Source organism: Vombatus ursinus, unplaced genomic scaffold (genome assembly GCF_900497805.2).
Source record: "Vombatus ursinus unplaced genomic scaffold, bare-nosed wombat genome assembly UNPS02014893.1, whole genome shotgun sequence".
Taxonomy (NCBI): domain Eukaryota; kingdom Metazoa; phylum Chordata; class Mammalia; order Diprotodontia; family Vombatidae; genus Vombatus; species Vombatus ursinus.
This window is the reverse complement of record NW_020954671.1, coordinates 6,488,140-6,511,707: the sequence shown is the minus strand read 5'-3', so window position 1 is coordinate 6,511,707 and position 23,568 is coordinate 6,488,140. Positions and strand designations below refer to the sequence as shown.

The following is a 23,568-nucleotide window of genomic DNA, read 5'->3' as shown; positions in this document are numbered from 1 at the left end:
AATTTTTTCTTATTTGTGCTGGATATGGCTTACTTGTACATGTTGGTTTGTTTGTTGTCTCCCCCATTAGATTATGAACTCCTCAAGGGCAGGGACTGTCCTTTACTTCTTTTTATATCCCCAGGGCTTAGCACAGTACAGGGCACATTACAGGCACTTAATAAATGCTTGTTGATTGACTGACTGATTGACTGACCTGACCTGGTCTTTTGTCTCCAAATCCAAAGTTCTTCATACTGTCCCACATTAGTTCTCAAGGTCTCTTTCATGCTGCCAGTGCAGCGTAGCTGTCTCCCACAATTCCTTAAGGTCTTGCATGTCTCCTGGGTTCTTACTGTAGTTCCAGCTTGGCTTCTGACTCCACCTGTGTTCCATCTGTGTGCTGTTTCCCCAGTACTGAATATTTGCCTAGCCCTCCTGACCTGCTACCATCCTCTCTCTGGAATGACGAGGGAACTTTTCTATGTACAAAATATTTCCTAGGCAAAATCTAAAAGAGAGTCAGATGCATGGGATAGGAAAATAATGAGATCCAGTTCTTTTGGAATGTGAACCCACCAATACAGAGAGTAAGATTAAGGGCCCTGCTCTGTTGACTTTAAATCTCCTGTCATTCTCGTCATTCTTAAAACTCTTAAAATTCTTCTTAAAATTTCATTTTTAAAATTCTTAAAATTTCTTCATTCTTAAAATTCTTGAACTTTAAATGATCAGAATCTGAGTTAGATGATCATGAATTAAGATGATCGATTGGGAGCTAGACTACTTTAGAGTTCATCTAATCCAACTTCCTCATTTTTACTTCTAAAGTTAATTGGTATTAATCCAATTTCATTCAAAGTTGTGAATAAGAACACAATTATAGAGAAGGGATATGGAAACACAAGGCGTTTTCTATTGTATACATACATATACATGTGCAAAAAGGTTATATATACACTTGTATACATATATATACATGTCTATGTAAACATATATGTAATAGGGATGATCAGGGAACTCCTTGATCTGTTGGACTAAAGCTCTTCCATGGAGGTACACAAGCCCCTTCCTAAAGGACATCTGTGACCATTGGCTCCTGTTTGGTCCTTATGTGTCTCTGTCACTGGAAGTTGTGCCAAATAGTATTGGTGACTGAGCCAGGAAACACTGCTTATTCTGTGGGTTTTAAGGAATGATGAAAGGTGGCTTTTCAGGTTCTTCTTTCAAAAAGACAGTTTCTTTGTTGGAATATAGCCAGTGCTACTTCTCTCTTGGATTTCTTGACAGGACATTGGGGGATGGGAAGAGGAAGTTCTTTCCCCTCCCCACTCCAGTAGCAAGGGTGACTATATGCACATGGCAGTGAGAACATGTGTTTGCCTAGGAAAGACTGCAACTCTCCCTTCTGCCACTTCTGGAGTAGTTAGCTCAGTTCCTACATAGCATTGGATCTGCCAAGTTTGTGTCCAGATACAGCATGATGACTTGATAAGTCCTTCCTTTGGGCTGGAGTCCCAAAGGTCATTTTTTGTTCTGGCTCTAGAAACCAGACTCTGGAATACTGGGGTGCTGGAGGGCCCTCCTGTCATGCTTATTAGGTCCCTAGAACTGAAAAAAATCAAGTAGGAAGGCCAAAGATAGATACCTAGCTCTTGGAACCAAATGGCCTCAGAGAGGAGCCCCAAGGCTTTTCTTCTTCAGCATGACCTCTCATCAGATGCCCACCAGGGCACAGCTAAATACAATGAGGTGAAGTCTTGGCTTAGCTTCCATCATACCAGGAAAACTCTTTCCATTTATTACATCACTGGCTGTGTACATTGCTGATTCATTACTAACTTGAACACATATTGTATGAAAATTTCAGCAGAATATTAAAAATGAATAAATTATGTCAGTGCACCAAGCACAAGAATCACTCCACCTTTCTTCTCCTTGCTTATGTCATCCTCCTTAGACTGGCAAGCACTGCACCCCTCCCTCCCTTCAAGCAAACCAAAAAGATCCAGCAACCCAGTTCTTACTCCATTTGTTTCCAAGTAAAGATAGGAAGCTTTTTACTCTAGGCCTTTTCCACTCATGACAAAACCTCATGGAGATCCATATCAGTCCTTTGGAGTGCTATGAGAATTTAGTACTGCTGCCGGTGTCTCCCAACTTGAGATGGGCTCTGAAAGCAGAATACGTCTGGGACTGAAATCTACCAATAGCCACCATCTCTGCTTCTGAGTCTCTAGCCTTTTCCAAGTGTACTCATTGTATATTTGCCTTTGTCCTTTCCATTAGATTGTAACCTCCCTAGGGGCAGCTAGGTGGCTCAGTGAATAGAGTCAGGCCTTGGAGTCAGGAGGACCCGAGTTCAAATCCAGCCTCAGACACCTAACACTTAGTAGCTGTGTGACCCTGGGCAAGTCACTTAACCCTGACTGCCTCACCAAAAAGCAAAAAAGAAAAGAAAAAAAAAAGATCGTAACCTCCTTGAAAGTAGGGATGATTTTATTTTTCATACTTTCTCCAGAGTCTATCACAATTTCTAGCACATAGTAGACACTTAATTGATTGATTGATTTTACAGGTGTGTGTTTCTGTGCAGGATTTTCTTTTATAAGGCATAAATAGTATTGTGGCTTCACCCAAGTAGCAACATTAGAGGAATTCACAGGCATCCCTAAATGAACACAATTCCCCCAATGTCCTTCAGTTTAGCTTACCCCTCTTTTAAATTACCCATGCCTTCTGCTTTTTCAATCATCACCTTCCTGTTTGTGGGCTATTATACCTACTTCTCTGTTTTATGTATTGCATTCCCCACTTCCCAGAAGAAAGTAAGCTCCTTGAGGACAGGGGTTATTTTTCCTTTTTTTTAATTGCATCTACCCTAGCATGTCATACAATTACTTGTAAGTGTAGATGCTTAATATGTGTTTGTTGAATTTAATTGATTCAAATCCTATTTGAGACTTAGCTGCTAACTTACTATATGACATTTGGCAAACTACAACTTCTTTGGCCTCAGTTTCCTTATTTATCAATGGACATAGTAATACCTTCTTTACTTGCCTTGCAGTAATATTATGAGAATCAAATGAGAAAACGTGTATGAAAATACTTTGAAAATTATGAATGCTGTACAAACATTAATTTTCCTACATTTTATTCTTGTCATCACCATTAGAATCTCTGCTCCTCACAAGTAGGGATTGTTTTATTCTTTGTACATATAGCTCCAGCTCTTAGCATGATGCTTGGCCCATAGGAGGCCTTTAATAAATGCTGGTTGATTGATTCTATTTTGGAGTTAATCTTCCCAGGAGTAGGAACTCATTTAAGGGGACACATGATGCCCCATGAGTATCTGTAGTCTATTTACATGGTATGTTGAAATGTACCTTTCTTTTTTGGGGAAATTATATCTATAATTCAAACTTCAAATACTAGGATATCATCTATGTGAATACTCCTTGTACATTAGTTTCAGACTAGACTTCAGACCCTTTACAACTTGGTAGACGGTCTTTGAGTTGCTATTGTGGAAAAAATTCATTACTTGGTGATCAAGTTCTGCTGAAGCGTCTCACTGGATTTAAAAGAGGCTTCAGATGACACACTGGGCAATGGACAGAATGCCAGACTTGGAATCAGAAACACCTCTATTTGAATCCTGACTTGGATATTTACCAGCTGGCTGTGTGATTTTGGGCAAGTCACTTAACCTCTATGAGACTCACTTTCCTCATCTGTAATATGAGAAAATAAGATTTGAGAACCTCAAAGGTCTTTTCCAGCTCTGAATCTAGGATCTTATAGGCTTATGCTTGAAATTCTTCCAACGTGGTTGAATCTGCCAGGACTTGTGTTCTGTTGGCATCGCCTGCAGAAACCTTGGGCTATTTCAATGAGGCGTTGGAGAAGGACTCTAGTGAAGGCTGTAACTCAATATATATTTAAAATATTTTTATATTATAAAATTATAATGACATGATTCTGGAAAATGACCCCCTTGGGGGCACCAGAGGGATGAATTAGCAGGAAGAACTAGAGATGTGGGTAGGGCTGATAATGAGTTGAAAAACCTTACACATTAATTGAAATCAGGACCAGAGGTTAGCTTTGCACTGCAAATGAGGTGAAAGTTGAGGAGGCCCCAAAAGAAATGGGTACTTAGCAGACATCAAAAAGGGAAAGCATGGTTTGAAACAGAAAGATGAGAAATCTATTTTTGGTTGTCGCAGGGAATGGATGTGATGCATAAAGACCCAAGGGGAAAATGGTATCTGCCATTTGCCATCAAGGCCATACAGCCATTAGAGAGTAAAATGAGATGCTGCTGCCTTAGAGCAATAGGTATGTAAAAAAGTTGAGTTTCGGTGAGGAGTAGAACCAGTCTTAACAAAGCTAGGGGCAATGTTTCTGGTGCCTGGAACCAGTCAGAAAGAAGTGGATCAGGGGCATGAGTAGCATTTCTCTGGGTTGATAGACTTCTAGGAAAGACTTTGGAAACAATTGCAAAGTTAGTAAAAGATGATCTGAGGTCCAGGAGACGAATCTTTGGAGGTCAAATAGAAAATTGCTTTCCTTCCGGGGGACCAGAGCAAATGCAGAAAAAGCCTCCTGGGAAGCAAAGTCTCTATTATTAATGCTATATGGCTACTTAAGGAATTAGGACCATAGACCCCAAGAGCAGCAGTAGAGCAGAAGGACAGTGTAGACTGAGGCCATGGTGAATAAGGTGAAGATAAGAAAACAGATTCTGAGAGAGATTTTGCAATGGTGCCAATCCAAACCTGCTCAGGTTGAAAATTTGACTCTGTGTAGTATCCAGACCAACACAAAAACCCGAACTTAGCAACGGTGAGTTCCTTCATTGAAACTCTATACATTCCACATGCAGCCCTTTTTGTTTTGATTATCTTAGTTTTTTTTTTTTTAATAAAATTGCCCCTTGAGCTGCTTGTGGGCTCCTCCCAGTAAGAATTAGATGTTTCCACACCTAGGTCATTAAAGCAGGGGAGTAGTGCTTCCCCTTGGAGACCAGGTGCAGGTGTGACAGCAATTTGGCCAGTTCAGGAGTACTGGGATTTGGAGGCAGCTGGAGCAGTGAGTTGGAATAGAAGAGGGATGGAGTTGGAGCCAGCTGTGGCCATTGCTCCTTCCCACCTGGACTGATTCCTCACCCATGGGGGTAGAGAATAAATATTTGTTGAATGAATTGATGAGTGAATTGCTTCCCTGACCCCACCCCACGTACAGTGCCAATGCATGACTGTGCTACATAACTATGGGGCAGACTCTAAGGTATTTTAAAGGGTTTTTTCATTACTGCCTTCATGTATCCACAAGCTTTTTCAGGTCTCATAGAGCACTTATTTTTGATAATTCTTTAATGCACTTGTCATGTAATATTATGTATCGTTTCTGTCTGTATTTCTGTATTGGTATCTGAACTCCTTACTGGACTGAGTTTCTTGAGGGCAGGGAAAAATGCAGATAAAGTGCTCTTAGGACAAGGTACTGAAATGTCACTTTCAGATGGAAGAATCAGGAGAGGCTTCATGGAAGAAGTTTTATTTGAAGCAGTCCAGGAAAAGGTTTCTTTCTTTCTTTTTAAATGTAGCAGCCTCTTTTTTTAGGACTCTTTTTTCTATTTTGTCTTCTCCAAGTTTCTTTCTCCTTCTCTCCTTACCTGCCTCTTAAGGTCCTATATGTTGTCTCATTTTTGCTCATCCTATAAAGTATTTATTTTTTAAAATTATATATATATATATATATATACGTATATATATATTCAACTAGCAAAAATCTGCCTTCACATCTTCCCACTCTAATTCCCCACCTCTACTTGAGAACTATAGAAAAACAAACCCTATAACAAGCATGTATAGTCAATCAAAACAAATTTCCACATTGGTTGTGTTCCCTTCCAAAAGAAATGTCTCATTCTGCAGTCTGAGACCTGCACCTCTATATCAAGAGGCAGTTAGTTCTCTGTAATTGTGGTTGGTTATTACGCTGTTAAGAGTTCCTAATGCTTTCAAAGTTGTTTGCTTTTTACCATATTGCTTTCATTGTATATATTTTTCCTCTGGTTCTATTCATTTTGCTCAGTATCAGATCATATAAGTCTTCCCAAGTTTCTCTGAAACCACCCCCTTCATCATTTCTCATAGAATAATAATATTCTATCATACTTATATACCATACCTTGTTCATCCATTCCCCAATTTATGAATACCCCCTTAGATACCAATTCTTTGCCACTTCAAAGACCTATCAATATTTTTGTTCATCCTTAGAGTTTGTTTTGCTTGAGACTAATCCCTCTCTCAACCTACCCTCCCTCTAAGTCCTCTCCTTTCCCTTCTATTTCCCTGTCCAATGAAAAGCATATCTGTATCCAACTTTGTGTGCATGTATGTAATCATCCTTCCTTTAACCACTTCATATGAGAGAAAGCTCAGGTGTTAGCTTCCAATCCTTCCTCCTTATATGTATAGATCTTTACTGATTATCCTGATTATATGAGATGATTTTCCCTAACCTTTTTTTGATCTTCCTTCTCACTATGGCCCCACTCCCACACCCCCAGTGTATTTCTCTTTCTCTCCCCTTTATATCCTTCTCTTAAGATCATCAAGCCATAACAAAACCACCCCCAGACCTTGTCTAATTAGACTCTCTCTTTCTCCCTTGAGGCTGATAGGACTCAGAGGGGACATATGTATCATCTTCCTATATTAGACTTGCAAGTAATTTACCCTTGTTCAGTCAATTATCATTGTTATTCATTTTTTTTTAATGTTTCTTATAACTCCTGTGTTTGAATTTCAAAGTTTCTATGCAGCTCTGGTCTTTTGATCAGAAATGCTTGAAAGTCCTCTATTCCATTAAAGACCCATTTTTACCTCTGTAGCATTAAATTCAGTTTTGTTGGGTAAATTACTCCTGGCTGTAAGCCCATCTCCTTTGCTATTCTGGAATACAGTACTCCTGTTTCTTTCTAGTCATGTCTGCTAAATTATGTATAATTCTGACAGTGGCTCCTCTGTACTTGAATTCTTTCTTTTTGACTGCTAGTAGCATTTTTTTGCTGACTTGAGAGCTCTGGATTTTGCCTATGATGTACTTGGGGGTTTTATTTTAAAGTTTCTTTTAGGAGGTGACTGGTGGATATTTTCTAATTCTACTTTGCCCCCTGGTTCTAAGAGTTCTAGGCAGTTTTCTTTTAAGATTTCTTGAAATTTAATGTCTAGGCTCTTTTTTCGGTCATGGTATATAGATAGTCCAATCATTCTTAATTTTTTTTCTCTTCAATCTGTTTTTTGTTTACTTTTGCTACAAGATACCTTACATTTTTTTCTATTTTCTTTTCATCCTTTTGACTTCGTTTCAATGTTTCTTTTTGTCTCATGATGTCATTGGCCTCTATTTGGTCCATACTAATTTTCAGGGAGATTTTTGCTTTGGTCTGAGCTATGCAAGTTCCTGATTTGGGCTTTGGTCAGGGCAATGATAGAAAGCTGCTGAACTAAATCCCCTATCAGCCAGCTGGGAAGTTCTGCTGGTTCAGTGTGATGGACTTGTAGGTTTCCCTTTGGTATGGGATTTCTGCCCTGGTTATTCCTCTGCAGGCGGGGCGAGACATAAGAAATGAAATTTTGCTCTGCTCCTGGGATTTGAGCCAAACCACTGCTGCTTGCTTTTGAACTTCCTCTTTTCTCCATGCACCACCCAAGACTTTCCTATCTGAGAACCACAGAACCCCTCCCACTCCATGGCCAGTTCCTCTTCTTGGTCTTCCCTGGATCTGTGACTCAGACCTAGGTAATTACCATTTGGTACCCATCCTTGTCAAAATATGCCAGTATGGATATGGGGTATCCTGGTATGGGTCTGGGACCTCCTCTTGCCCTGGGGCACAACCTTCCTCTGATTATAGGAATGCTCCATTCTTGCCCCCATCTAGTCCTTAGTGTCAATAGACTTCTCTGTCTGTCTCCCTATGCTGACCTGGGCCATTCAAAGGACTCACTGTGACTTTTTTCCGGATTTTCCCATCAGAATTTGATCAGCTGCATTTCCTAAGTCTGACTGGAAATGTTTTGTGAATGGGAGCTTTGCTATATTGCTTCTTGCTGCTCCACCATCTTGCCTCCTTTCCCAAAAGGATTTCAATAGATGTATATTTCACATCTTCCTACTATACTATAGGTTCCATAAAAGCAAGGACAGTGTCTCACGTAAATGTGGATTCCCCTCATTTGGCATTGAAGGCCGGATCTGACTCAAGCTGGCCTCATGGTTCAGGTTTAGGATTAGAATGAAACAAATCATTTGATTATCATCCAATATTTAAGAAAAAGTTTGCTTAACAATAGCATGGAAAGGATACTCAACAAGAATTCAGGTAGATTGTAGCCATATGGAAATGTATCTGGTCAGAAGGCTATGCTGACTCTGAGGGTGGCTAGACATCTGCTAAATCTGAAGAGCACTGACTTGATTCACTATAGGAACTTACCATAGACTCCGGAGCTGAGTGGAGGAGCCTGGTGAAAATGAACAAGATCACACGTCCCTCCAAAAAGCCTGAGCAAGGACTGGACATCTTTAAACTACAATGGCTAGGAAGGAGTAATAGCAATAAAACAATTGAAAATGTACAATGTAAAATTAAAGAATGAACGTGGCCTCAAGGAAGAAATATAAGAAGACACATCCTGGGAGCCCTAAGAGATGGGGAAGCCTGTTTTAGAGCCCTGGGTCCCTAGACCAATACAATCTCAGAAACAGCTTCTCAGCTTTTTAAGGAAAATAGTAGCCCAAGGACCCTAGTGGATATTGCTCTTACCACAACTAGCCACACATTTCTCCTCTTAGGCCTCTTAAAGCATTTTGTTTTGAATGACCAAATGCATTTAACATGCAATATTATGTATTATAGTTATCTGTGTTGTCATCTGATTCCCCTGTTTGAGGGTAAGCACCTTGAGAGCAGGCACCATGCCTTATTTAAGAGTTTTATTTACTCTCAGGGTCTAGCACAGTGTTCTACATACTTAATGTGCTTATTAAATGTTTGCTATTTATAAAAATAACTACAGACAGTAAAGACATGCCCTCACATGGTTATTCCTATCCCACTTCTACTTTTTTCTTCTATCTTGGGCCAGGAGAAGGTAATTGGGAAAACCCTTATTTAATTTAGGACAGACTCTCTTATCTCTCAGCTTATGACTTGACCTTTGGACCTAGGCCTTATTCTTATGGATTTTTACTGATTATCCACATAGAGAGCAAATAGAGTGTTTTGCCATACCAGAGAAGCCCAACTGTGACAAAGAGGCTTCCATTAGACTGGTCAGCTGAGAATATAAGAATAACAATGTCAATAACAACGAAATTGTGGCATACCAACTTTCAAATGGGAAAATGCAGTTTCTGCAGCTGGGAATTATCCCTTGGAGCCATTCCTGCCCAGCAATGCAGTTAAAAAAAATAACAAACAAATATGTATCTATCTATATCTTTCGGTTTTTTGCAATGACTAAATTTCCATCTATTTGGGGAACCTGGAATTGTCTCCTAGCAAAAGTGTTTTGATTGTGTTCTTTGTATATAAGTGTGTGTTTGTTTTCCCACCTAAATTCTGAGTTCCCCAGAGGCAGAAACCTTAGTTTTCCTTAAATTTGGCTCCCTTTCCCCACCAAACCTAACCTAGTGTTCTCTGTCTGATGAACATTCAGTTTTTGACCGATTCATATCATGTGTTCCATAGAAGGTCAATTGGAGGACTGGTTTTTTTTTTCTGTTTTAGAATGCATTTTTTCCCAGATGCCTCTCAGTCCAATGTCAACACCCCGAAGCAGTAAAGCTGGTGACAAAGAGACAGAATTATTTCAGTCATTCTAAGGGTACAACCACGATACCAGGAAGGCCCAGGCTGCTTGCATTTGTCTCCTAGCTTCGTGGCAGGCAGTCAATCATAACAACGCTTCCAGACCACCTTTTTTACCTAAATTTTTTCCAGTCAGCTACACTACTTCAAAGCCCAGATTCAAGACAATAGTAATGACCGTCCCTTCTCACAGGATATCATACTTGCTAACGTTAGAACATTCTGAGAAATCTAAAATGTACACCCAGTGTTGCCATCTCATTTAAAGGGAGTTTGGAATTCTGTCTTTCATTTATTTAGGAAGATTTGGGATCTATAGAATTTTAGGAAGAGGCCATGGGTTCTAGTGGATATAGCGCTGGCCTCAGAGCCAGGAAGGTGGAAGGAGAATCAAGTCCTATCTCTGAAACATAATGACTGGCCAAATCACTCAACTCTAGGGCAGAGGGTCAAACGCAAGGCCCACCAGAGTGCAGACCAATCCAGATTAAAATGTAATTGGGGAGTATTGAACAAAAGAAATAAAAATGCAATAAAAATAGATAATAGTACATTTTAAAACTAAGTCAATGTGTGGGCCAAAGAGATTCTTATGATTTAGTGCCCCTGTTTCTATTTGAGTTTGATGCCACTGATCTAGGCAACTCTAAGGCAACAAATTGCAGAGAAGGTGCCAACTTGCCTTGCTGGAAGGAGTTTCCTCCCCCAGGAATTCCCTATACTACAGAAATCACAAGTCTAGTCTCTGTCACCATAAAATTTCATACTTATCTAAAGAAGGCTAAATAAAAAAAAAATTAAAACTATATCCTTTGAACAATTTTCGTGTTCTTTTCCTGTGCCTTCTACAGGGAGAAGGCAGTGTGGTGGAGCGAAGAGTGCTGGATTTGAACTAAAAAGTCCTGGGTTCAAATCCTAGCTCTGTGGTTAACTACTTAAATGATCTTGGGTAAGTCATTTAAGGTCTCTGAGCCTCACTTTCTCATCTGTTGGACTAGATGATCTCAGTCTTTCTAGCTCTAAACCTAAGATTTTATGATGCCTCCTTTTTGTATAAGGGGCAGTTAGGAGGCACGATGGGATGGAACATGCAACCTGGAGTCCAGAGTACCTGAGTTCAAATCTGACCTCACACACTTACTAGCAATGTGACACTGGGCAACTTATTTAATCCTGTTTGCGTCATTTCCTTATCTATAAAAGGAACTGGAGGATGAAATGGCAAACCACTCCAGTATCTTTGCTAAGAAAACCCTAAATGGCATAATGAAGGGTCAAACACTACTGAAAACACTTGAACACACTTTATTATTTAAGTTCAATTTAATGCAATATTTCTTTAAATGGGGCTTGCTTTATCATGTTAAATTTGCAATTTTGAATTCATCTAGTTCCTTTCCTTTATTATTAGAGCATGACAGAGCTCTTACCACCACTCTCTTCTGAACATAGCCCTGCCTAGCGAGGCACATCAGTCTAAGGAGGAAAAGCATTAGATGTGGGACCATTTAGTTACTTGGCCCGAGAAAAGAAAGTAAATCAGCTATGGGGCAGAAAAATCAATCACTTTGTAGTCCCCTGAATCAGTCACCTAAAAGAGGATGAGAAGAATAGGGTCACCATCTACCTTTTCCTTGGGGGAATCTTAGGGAACCGATCTAGCCAGGTGGGACGGCTGCAGACAAAAACACTTGAGGATTACCCAGGCCTCTCTCCTGGTGAGGCAGCTTCTAGACAGAAGCAGACAGAAGCAGGACCTCAGGCAGGACTGACTCATTACACTGGTTAGAGAGCTGATTGTTCTTGGGGGAAGGACCTGATCTCGTTGGGGCAGAGAGGAGCAGCTGTGAAGGTCAAATATTCCTGGATAGCTTTCCATGTGTATCCATGTTGGATTTCCTGATTTAGGGGTATCTTTGAGGAATTTAGTCGTGTGGCCTTTGCAGAGTCATAGAAGTTGAGAGTTAAACGAGATCTCGGCCATTTAGTCCAACTCATGGAGGAAATGAATCTCCATAATTATATGCCTGACAAATGGTCATTTGGGGTAGTGCAGTGGACAGAGCCCTGGGCCTAGAATCAGGAAGATTCATCTTCTTGAGTTCAAATTTGGCCTCAGATATCTACTAACTGTGTGACCCTAGGCAAGTCACTTAATCCTCTTTGCCTCAGTTTCCTCATCTCTAAAATGAGCTGGAGATGGTAATGGCAAACTACTTTAGTCTTTTTGCCAAAAAAACCACAAATAGGATCATGAAGAGTCGGACACAACTGAACAACAACAACAGCTACATGCCAGGTACTATTCGTCGAATGTTCTTCAAATCTTATCTCTTTTGACCCTCTTAACAACCCTCGTAGGAGGATGCCCTTTTATTTATAATCATATTTATTTATACCCATTTTACATTAGAGGAAGCTGAGTCAAGACAGAGATTAAATAAATTGCCTAGGGTCATATAGATACTGTGGCCTCATTTGAACTCAGGTCTTCCTGACTCCAGGCCTAACTCTAGTTAGCTGGCACATAATAGGAAATAAATACAAATAATAAAGAAAAATAAATGCTTATTTCCTTCTTGCCTGCCTGCTTGTCTACCAGTGAGTAATAATGCTTCTTTTAATGGAGCCCAGGAACACATTAGCCTTATATTGGGTGTGTAATTCACCAAAATTTTCAGATCTTTTTCAGAAAAAAGTTGCTGTGTAACCATGTCTCCTAAATCATGAATTTGTGAAGTTGATTTTTGTTTTGTACTCAAGTCTGACTGTACGTTTATCCCTAATGAATTTCATCTTATTAGATTCAGCCCAATGCTCAAGCCTGCCCAATTTCCTTTTGAATCCTGACTCCAATATTCAGTATGTTAGCTATTTATCCCTCTCAGCTTTGTTAAATCTACAAGTGTGATGAACCATGTTGCATTTATCCAATCTTCGATAGAAACGTTAACCAGTGTGAGCCAAATAGAGATTCCCAGGGTACTCCACTGAAGACCTCCTATTGCACTGACTTCTCTCTGAGCCAGTCCATTCAACCAATTCTGAATTCGCCTAATTGTATTATCATCTAGGGTAGCTAGATGGCGCAGTGGAGAGAGCACCAGGCCTGGAGTCAGGAAGACTTATCGACCTGAGTTCAAAGCTGGCCTTAGACACTTACTAGCTGTGTGACCCTCAGCAAGTCACTTAATCCTGTTTGCCTCAGTTTCCTCATCTGTAAAGTGAACTGGAGAAGGAAACTTCTCCAATTATAAACCCCAAATAGGGTTGTGAAGAGTTGGACATCACTGAAATGACTGGACAACGATAACAAATTATCATCTAGTCCCCATCTCTCCATCTTCTCCACAAGAAGAGTGTGAGAAACTTTATCAATCTTTCCTAAAATCTAGGTTAATGATCTCTACAGAATTCCTTTCATCTATTAGCTTAATAATCTTTTAAAAAATTTTTATTTAATTTTTAATTTAGGGAATAAAATTAGCATTTCCATAACATAATATAATAAAAAAAGATGATTTCCCGTGAGACTGCAAATCTGTTATGTACAACTTGGTATTCCTTTTAAATATATAATAAAATTATCCAAAAAAGGAAAAGAAGTTACTCTGATTTGACCTGTTTTGATGGAGCCATGCTGACTCTTTGTGACCATCACTTCCCTTTCCAGATGTTCACCATCTCTTTAATGGTGAAATGACTAACAGGGAATTGTTACTCAGGATAAGCGAGAAGATAGTAAAAGAGCTCACTTGAGTAACGGAATTTCCAAACTGTAGTCTGGGAATCAAAGCCAAGTTCATTGGCTTGTGGTTTGTAGACTTCTCCTTTTTAAAAAAAAAAAAAGAAATTGGGATGACTCGTCCTTGTGCAATGTGGTGGAACTCCTATTTTCTAAAAATCTTACAGTAGCTCAGCAGTCATATCTGCTAATTCCTTCAGTGTCTGAGGTTGTAAGTCAACTGGGTGAGGAGACTTGAATTCATCATACTATTTCCTTACTTATCTTGGGTATCAATTCCCTGTTAATAATGTTTGTTCTGTCATTTCCAATTCAAAAGGTAACTCCCCTTGGCAAAGAGCACTATGCTGTTCTGGGACAGGCTGTAAGATGTCTGAGGGCTTGGGAACAGAGAAAGGCTTGGGCAATGATTCTGTGTCATATGATTAGTCATTGCTTCGTTCTTGAAAACTCCTCCCAAGTCTTTCCCTACTCTCTCATGTGTCTGTGTGTGTCACTGCTCATGGGTTTCTTGAAGTTGGAGATGGGAGGAGCCTGATGGATAGGGGAAAGATCACTGGACTTGGATCCAGAACACCTGGATTTGAGAACTGACTCTGCCACTCACTCATTGTGTGACCCTGAGTAAATTATTAAACTTCTTCGACCTTGTTTCCCCATCTTTAAAATAGGAGTAATAATGACTCATTGTATGTGTAATAGGGGATATCACTCAACTTTGGAGTCTCTCCTAATCTTGGGTTCAATGCTTTGATTAATCATAATTATGAAAATAGGACTTTATTTACAGAACAGGCAGCAACCACAAATCCAATAGCAAGCACTTAATTAGAGAGAAGCAAGGTAAATAAGGGAAAACAATCAGACAATAGATTCATTCGTAGCCCCCCATATACATATGTACAGCCCCTTATGTGGTCCTGAGAGATTATAATCTAATCCTCCCTTAAATCTCCCTAATCCCCCCAGCCACCCAGCATATTGGGGGAGCTTCACAATTACATCTGATGCTCATGCACCTAGTGATAAAAAGCTTAGACTCCAATGCCATTTGCCCCTTAGAAATTGGTGGAAGCCCCTCACGTTCAGCAAATGGAGATCTGCTAGGGCTTCAGAGACTGAGTCAGCAAGAATTTATTAAGGGCTTGCCATGTGTCAGGAACTGTACTAAGTGCTGAGGATACAAAGAAAGGCAAAAAACAGTTCCAACTCTCAGCATATTCCCCATCAATCAATCCTTGCCTCATGACGCAGCCTTTTTGAGTCTCCTGGGAAACAGTTTTGAGAATTTCTGCCAATGACAGAGGCTCCCTGAGCTTCCAGCATTGTGGGAGATGTAGGTGGACTTAGAATGCAGTCCAACATGCCCTTCTTAAGTATGAAAAGAACTTTGTAACTCTACAATATAATATATATATAAGCTATTATTATTACATGCATTTAATTTCAGCAGGGATGGATCCTACTTTCTTTAAACCTAATATATGGAAATCTAAATTTATGAAACAGATAAATTCAGGATAACTTCACTTTGCAAAATTATTCGTCGGAGGCTTTTTTTGTATAGTGAACTCTCCTAATGCATTTAAACTGATTCAATTTAAAAAACCGATTTACACATAACTTTTTTAGCACTGCATCTAAGTAAAGTATTATACATACCTGTTATACAATTCTATAACCTAGGGAGTTGTTAGAAGGGCTATTTGAAATTTTGAATTACATGAGAAAAGTGCCTAAACTTTCCATACCTTTTGGTCCCACTACTGGAAACATACAAGACATTCTCTTTACTAACATTTTGAAATTTTCACTGACTCTGAGGAACACCTTAGCACCAGCCAATTTTTGTAGGCCAGTTAAGGAACGGAAGACAGTGTTCTGAATGGTGGTCACTCAGAGATTGACCTTGGATATTCCTGGGCAAGCTGCCCCCAGCAAGGACTGGTGAGTCACCTTCCATACATGGCCAGAGAATGGATATGAAGCAATCAAAAGCAAAGGAGAGAAAGCATGAAGAACTTATAAAACTTCAGATGTAAAAGGCTAAATTGTATTTTTAGAGTTTCATCTGAAACTAAATTTTAGCCATTGAGTGGGGTCCAATTGAATGTGGGACAATAGCTTTTGAGCTGTTCAAGATGCAGCAGCTGAGAACAAGAAAGGAAACAGGGGGCCCACAGCTTTTAATGTTTTACTGCCTGCTTTTCAAATGAAACCAGAGCCAGACGAGAATTTAAACTTCACAAAAACTTGTGTTGCTTCTCCCCCTTTCCTTAAGTCACATCTTATGTCTATGGAATGGTTCTTACATCTGTTAGAGAGGTTGACAGATCCTTGTAAAGCTGCAAAAGGATTGAAGGTCACCTTGTGAGGGTGTGAAGCTAGCCAGTGGCAAAGAAAGCTTCTTCATCAGAGAAGTCTGTCCACGTGCAGGAGGACCGGTAAAGGCCTCATGGACTGATAAGCCATCCTGTACCAGGAGTGGTTTGGACCTTGCAGAACTGAGGTGAAATGTAAAATGCCTAATAAGCAGTTCTGCAAACTGTTTTATGTTCTGATGAGGTTTAAGTATCAACCTCCCAGCTGATTGTACTTACAAGTTTAATTATTGGATCCTTATTTGTTTTGTGTGCGTGTGTGTGAAATGTTTGTGAACTTTGTGCAGTTAACATTCCTTTGCGTGCATAGGAATAAATTACTGGGTCCATACATGATTCGTATTGTTCCTTGGGTAACTTTTTTATTCTCCCTTTTTGGGGAGGCTCTGAGGTATAACGTCATTTGCTATGAATAAAATCAGGCCTGAGGTGCTGGGGTGGGTTCCTTAATGAGTTGGGGATAGCAAGAACAGGAACTTAACCTTCTCTTATTAGAGGCTAGGCTCCCCAGGGAACTGAACTCAGTCTAAATCACATACCTAGATTCCTTCAGTGGAAAATGGAATGGTACAATACCTCAGCCCCTGTGGCCCACAAGTGCTCGTTCAAGGCTTTTGCATAAATCTGGATCTGTATATATCAGTTTTGTTTAAAGCAAAGTACAATAGTATTTCCTAGGATTTCAGGAAAGGTGGCAGAGCTAGAAGGATTAGACAACACACTTGAAAATTACTTTTCCTGTTTATTTTTTGTTTTCCATTATCACCTGCCAGAGAAGCAGATCTCTCTACAGCTGATAGATGAGTGGATTCTTTAAGGTCCTAGAAGAACATGGCAGCCATGCCACCACCCAGCTGGTCAAAACCCTCCATAAAGAGCTGTCAGTATACAATTTTCCTCAGCCATTGTTACTCTTTCTGAAGTATACTATCTACCATAACGTAAAAGAGCTTGGAGAAAATTTAGCATTTAGTTCAATACCATCATATGGAATTATTATATCATTGGTATGATATCGTTATATCATCATCATATCATTATGGTTTTGTGGAAAGAGCAATCAATTTTGAGTCAAGGAGCTGGGTTCTAATCCCAGTTCTGCTACTGCCTGCCCGTGTGACCTTGGGAATGATGAAGAGAAACTCTTCATCAGATGAGGAAACTGAGGCACAGAGAGACTTGACCAGGGTCACATAGCTAGTTGGTAACAGAGCCAGAGCTAGAACCCATGCATTCTGATTCCCAGGCAAGTGTTCCCCCTACACCACATTGCTTTTCTGACCTCTGTCACACTAATTATACTTTTCCTAGCTTTTGACTTGTGTTTGACTGAGAGGGCAACCTCTCTATCCGCCGCTTATCTTGTTCCCCCAACATCTATTTCCCAATTCTTGCATTCTGAACCGATATCCCAATAGCATCCTTGCCTGCCCTCCTGATTTGGAATAATTTTCCACCCTCCCCTGACTGCTACTCCCCTGTCCCTGTCCCCCAACTTAGAGTGAACTATCTTTGACTGATTTAACAACCATATAAAAAAGTATTTAAAATCACTAATAATCAGAGAAATAATAATAACAACAACTCTGAGCTATCACTTTATAGCCATCAAATTAGTAAATATATAAAGAAGGAAAAAGTCCTTAATATTGGCAGAGTTATGGGAAAGTAGACATGCTAATTCACTGCTGGTGGTGCTGTAAAGCAATATGGAATTAGGATCACAGGAGCTAGAAGGGAAATTAGAAGTTACCTAGTCTAACTCCCCTCATAATAGAGGAGGAAAATGAGGGCCAGAGAAGCTATGACTTTTCTCATGGTCACACAGGTTATCTAACATATGCACAGGTGGGTTTTTTCTCAAAGATATTTATTAAAATAACAAAAATTATTAAATTTATAAAAAATGAAAAAGTAAAATTTATTAACATTTATTTAAAAATAAATAATTATTAAAATTTAAAAAATAAAATGGTAGGAACAGTAGCTATATAGCATTCCCCCTCTAAACATGGTGTACACTCTTCCACAAATACACAGTGTTTGTAAGAAGAATGAGCACATACATAGGGTACAGTGGTGGTGAGGTGCATACATAGGAAAGACTAATAGTTAAAGCCAATCATGCCTATGACTCTGTGGAGCACCAATGTCCTTCATCTTCTTATGATGTCCTAGTGCTACTCCTCTGGTGCAGTGGCCCTACTGGACAAGTAATTCTGGTGTAAGACACTACAGCTGATGGGAGTGGGAAGATTGAGGAAGGAGAGAGAAATCATTCCCTCTCCTCCCCGAGAGGTGCCACAGTCACCATATTCCTCAAATCTGCTTCCTGCCTCAACTCCTATACAAATCTTATTAATTCAAATTAACAACCTCCCCTTCCTTTAACTAAAATTATAAATTGTTTTAAAAAAAAGGTGGGAAAAGGTGACAGAAATAGGATTTGGTACCATTTCCTCTGATTCCAAATCTAGCATCCAATGATATAATAAAAGTTACAAAACTGGTCCTTTTTCTTAGCCATCTCACCACTAGGTCAGGTCTTCCCCAAGGAGTTTATTAAGAGAAATAAAAGACCTATCTACAAAAAATAGTCTAGAACAACATTTAGTAATAGTAAATTTTGGGTGATTTGGGAATGGTTGAATAAATTGTCTCCTATGCCTGCAATGGAATATTATTCCATAAGGAATAAAAAATGTGAAGAATTAAAATACATATTAAAAACTTATATACTCAGATGGATCTGTGATCTCATTAATTTTGGTGTTCCCTCCCCTGATGTAGATTGCAACCCATCTATGCCTGCTTGTTCTTTGTGACTCAGTCATTCTCTCCCATGAATTCACCACAAACAATACCCAATGTGCTGGAGGCCTTCCTTCCTTTCACCCGACATTACAAGGATGCCAGTGGAACACTCTGGCTCATCTATCATCCCTATCAAACCTATCACCCCTCATTCTTGCCTCAAGACCAGCTCATCTTCTCTTCCTATTATATCCTTACTTGATCTTTAACTCCTGTTTATCTTTGGAGTCACACATTAAATTTTTTTTACAGTTCCCTTAGATTCATCATGAGCAACTCCATTTTCATCTGTATGATGCTCATTATTGATTCTTAGGAGAACAATGTATTTCATGTCTCACTGCCAAACAGTAGAATGTTGGTATTACAACATGGGAGTATTGGGATTATTAAAGGAGCTTTGCAATTTCCCAAAGACAATCCAGTTTGCTCTCCTCCTGTTCAATTCTGGGTTCAACTTGTCCCTCTGGACTGTCTGTTCCATATATCCATGCTGACAAGCTCCAGAAGGTGTCTATCCAAATGCATATTGAGATCTGGGCAATAGACATTTTTCATCTGCTTGGTTTTCCTATGTGGATGGTTAAACCAAATTCCTTTGAGTATTTATAGATTTCTTCCAAGAGGCTTTTCAGCATTTAAGGTCTTGATGCAACTCAATGTCTTTTGCAAATGGGAGCATCTGGAGGCCTCCCAATGTTATTTGACCAGTTATATGAAGTCATATATTCAGCATGAAGAACACAGATCCAAAAGAACATTATACATGTTAGCTACTGCTATGTAAATTAAGACTGTATCATAAGACAAGAAAACTTAGACTAAGCACAATGAACCATTTTATGATTGGTACCACTTTATTAAACTAAAAACACTATCTTCCTACCTTTTAGCAAACCAGTAAGCCACACTATCAGTTTCACTCTTTTGGTTGCTTTTTTAATAAGTATACTTTATTTGGGGTTTTTCTGTGTTAATCTGTGAATAGAAATAAATCAATGAATGACTAAATCTAGTTGTACCCCCTTTGGCCCTAGTTTGACCTTGAATGTTATACTTACATTTACCCAGGAGAGATACAAAAAGAGTAGATTTGAGAGAAAATTAAGAAATTTAAAGTAGAATTTTGCCAGTTTCCAAGGAAAATAACTCTCCTATGAATAAGCAGTCGATGATACTTAGCAAGAGCCCTCACCCAGCACAATAGTTGCCAAGCCCTCAAGATTCATGTTAAAGAGCCAAAATGTCCCACTCCTTCAAAGAATTTGCCATCTAATAATGAGCCAGCACAGCTGATGTCTTCCATGAGTCAAAATCTTAGCCAGAGCTTTGCTTAAAAAGAGAAAGAAAGAAAGGAAAAGAAAAGGAAAGAAAAAGCAGGAATGTGGTTACTTTCTCTTTTACTCGTTGAAGGTAAATACATTTCCCTGCTTCCTATTCATAAAATAGGGGGCTGCTCACATATGTAAAAGTTTGCAGTGGTTCCCCATTGCCTAGTGAATGAAGCCCCAGCTCTTTAATCCAGTAAGAAAAGCCCTTCACAATCTGACTCTGTCCTGATTTTCCAAACTTATCTCATACTCCTCCTCACATATCCTATCTTCTGACCCAAGTTAGACTACTCACCACAGCCAGGACATGACCCCAGGATCTCACCACTCTCTATGAATAGAACATCCTTTCTCTTGCCCCTCACTTGTGCCTGTTTATATCCTACCCATCCTTCAGACTGGGCATCTTTGCACCTTTCATAGTGCCCTACATATAGTTGGTGCTCAGTGTTGTTTAATGATGAATGAAAGTCTACGCGCCTATAATGCATACCCTTTGATCCAGTAATATCACTACTAGGTCTGTATCCCAAAGAGATCATAAAAAAGGGAAGAGGACCTACATGTAAAAAAATGTTTATGACACTTCTTTTTTGTGGTGGCAAAGAATTGAAAATTGAGGGAATGTTCATCAATTGGGGAATGACTGAACAAGTCATGGTATATGAATGTAATGGAATACTATTGTTCTATAAGAAATGTTGAGCATGATGAGTTCAGAAAATCCTGGAAAGACTTACATGAACTGATGCAAAGTGAAGTGAGCAGAACCAGAAAAACATTGTACATAGTAACAGCATCATTGTGCAATGAACAAGTATGAATGACTTAGCTTTTCTCAGCAATACAATGATCCAAAACAATTCCAAAGGACTCATGATGGAAAATGCTATCCACGTCCAAAGAAAGAACTGATGGAGTCTGAATGCAGACAGAAGCTTAATACTATTTTCACTTTTTTGTGTTTTTTTCTTTTGATCTATTTTTCTTTCACAAAACAATGAATACGGAAATTTGTTATACATGATTGCACATATATAATCTATATCAAACTGCTTACCTTTTTGGGGTGGGGGAAGAGGGAGAAAATTTGGAGCTCAAATTTTTTTTTAAAAATGAATGTTAAAAATTGTCTGTTCGTGTAATTGGAAAAAATACTATTAAAAAAAGAAGGAATTGACAGGTGTGTGGTGGAACCAGCTCTTACGAACTGATTGTCAAACTTTCAGTATAAGCATTTACACCTCAGAAATGGGCAAATGCTGCAAATCAGGACTTGATTTTTTTTGTTTTGTTGACTGTCTAGACTTAAGAAACTGATGGAGAAAATGTTAAGGATGCATATTCAGTCTTTTTTTTTTTGAAGAGTCTATTGTTAAATATTCACCAGCACACCCCTGGTGGGAGAGACAGGAAAGAACAAGTCCATCTCCTCTTTATTTTGCTGTAAACGATGAAGAAAATATATTTATGGTTACAGTCCAATACACACTTCCTTCTCCTTCCAGGTCATACTCTCATTGTCTTTGGATGGGTCATCTTCATTTCCAACTCAATGTCCTTGTTGTGCTATCCACACTACCTGGAATCCTCTCCCCAACACAAGAGCTGGAATAGCCCAGTACTCACAGGTCTCAGAAGGAAACTTTAATCCTGTTGCAACTTGCTGCTACAAGGGATGTGTATGCACCACCATAGTCTAGATCAGTGGTCTCCAAAGAGGAAATAAGCCTTCTTTCCACTTCCCCAGAGGTCGGGGTGGGAAAGGCTTGAGCCCAATGGATGTGTGATCAACCAAGTGAAACACTGGAAGGTCACCCTCTCCCTGCCTCCCCCACTATAGCCAAGCCTGGGCTTGTCTCCAGCACAACTCCACCACCCCCTTTACACTCCCCTTGGGACTCTGTCACTTCCCACCATTAGCTTTTCATGGATACACTAGCCTTGTGTCCCTCAGGGCAATTATAATCAATCCACTGAGGCACCCACAGCAGCTGTGCCAGCAACATTCTCTACCCCTTCCCATAGTCTCTCTATATCCTGTACCCCATTCCTAACCCTCCACCCTTGGTCCCCTCACTGCTGCAACAGGAGGGCCTCAATTTTCTCTGCTCTCCTGGGCAATGTCCTCTTCTTGCCTGTACACTTTTCATTATTTTTTTTTTGTTAGGAAAGTGTGGAAGAGTTATTCATTTCCCCCAAACTCATGTTTCTTCCAGACTTCCTTTTTCCCATTGAGAGTATCATTATTCTTCCTGGTTCCAAGTAAATGCCTAGTTCATGATGATGAAATCCATAAGATATGTTTATTTGAAACAGGAGCTCAGCTATAACTTTACAGTAAGTAAAAAAAGAACACATCCTATAAATCAGAGAACTTTTGTAGGAAAAGAAGCCTGGTAAATTATCTCACTTTTAAATGATAACAATAAACTTTCCTTAACAATTTTAGCCAAAGGCAGATTTAGTGAAGTTACTGGTACTGTACAAAATAGTAGCAAAGCTTAAAAGTTAAAAAAAAAAAGGAATTGGGATTGTTTTGTCTAGAGCAGTAGTTCTCATTTTTTTGTCTCAGGACCCCTTTTACACTTTAAAAAGTATTGAGGACCCTAAAGAGCTTTTGTTTATGCAAGTTATGCTATTTTAGAAATAAAAAAATCTTGATAACATTTTAAAAATAATTTTGACTTTGTGGACCCCCAAAAAAGGTCTTGGGGAGGACCACGTCTTGAGAACTACTGGTCCAGAAAAAAAGAAAAGTCAAAGATGACAATTACATCAGAAATATTTGAGGCATTAATATCTGGAAGGAAGGAAAAAAGCATTTATTGAGCACCTACTATGTGCCAGACATTGAGCTAATACTTTACAAATATTATCTCACTTGATCTAGGAGGTATGTGCTATTATTATTCCCATTTTGCAGTTGAGGAAACTAAGGGAGACACAGGTTAAAGTGACTTACCCCCAGTCACACAACTAGTTAAGTGTTAAATGTCTGAGGCCATATTTGAACTCAGGTCCTCCTGACTCCAGGGCCAGTGCTCTATCCACTGTGCCACCTACCTGCCCCCCAGACATTTTTAATAATGACATTTTAGATAATCTTCTTCTCCTGGATACTTGTTCTTTTCCCACTGGGTTTTCCTGATACTGCTCTCATTTGGTTTTTCTCTCATCTGCTTGCCCACTCCTACTCAGTCTCCTTTGCTGGATCATCATCTATATCATGCCCCCTAACTGTGGGTGTTCCCCACATTCTGTCCACCTTCCTCAGTCCTCTTCTCCCTTTTTTTGTACACTTTAACTTGAAGATTTCATCAACTCCTAAGGGTCTAATTATCATCTCTATACAGATGACTCCTAGAGTCACATATCCAGCCTTAATGTTTTCCCTGAGTTTCTGGCCAGCATCATGAA

General features: G+C 39.4%; 1 pseudogene; it reads right to left on the bottom strand.

The window, feature by feature from the left end:
• Positions 1 to 8,587, bottom strand: part of LOC114028609 — a 37,156-nt pseudogene extending 28,569 nt beyond the window's left edge.
• Positions 8,588 to 23,568: the final 14,981 nt, after the last annotated feature.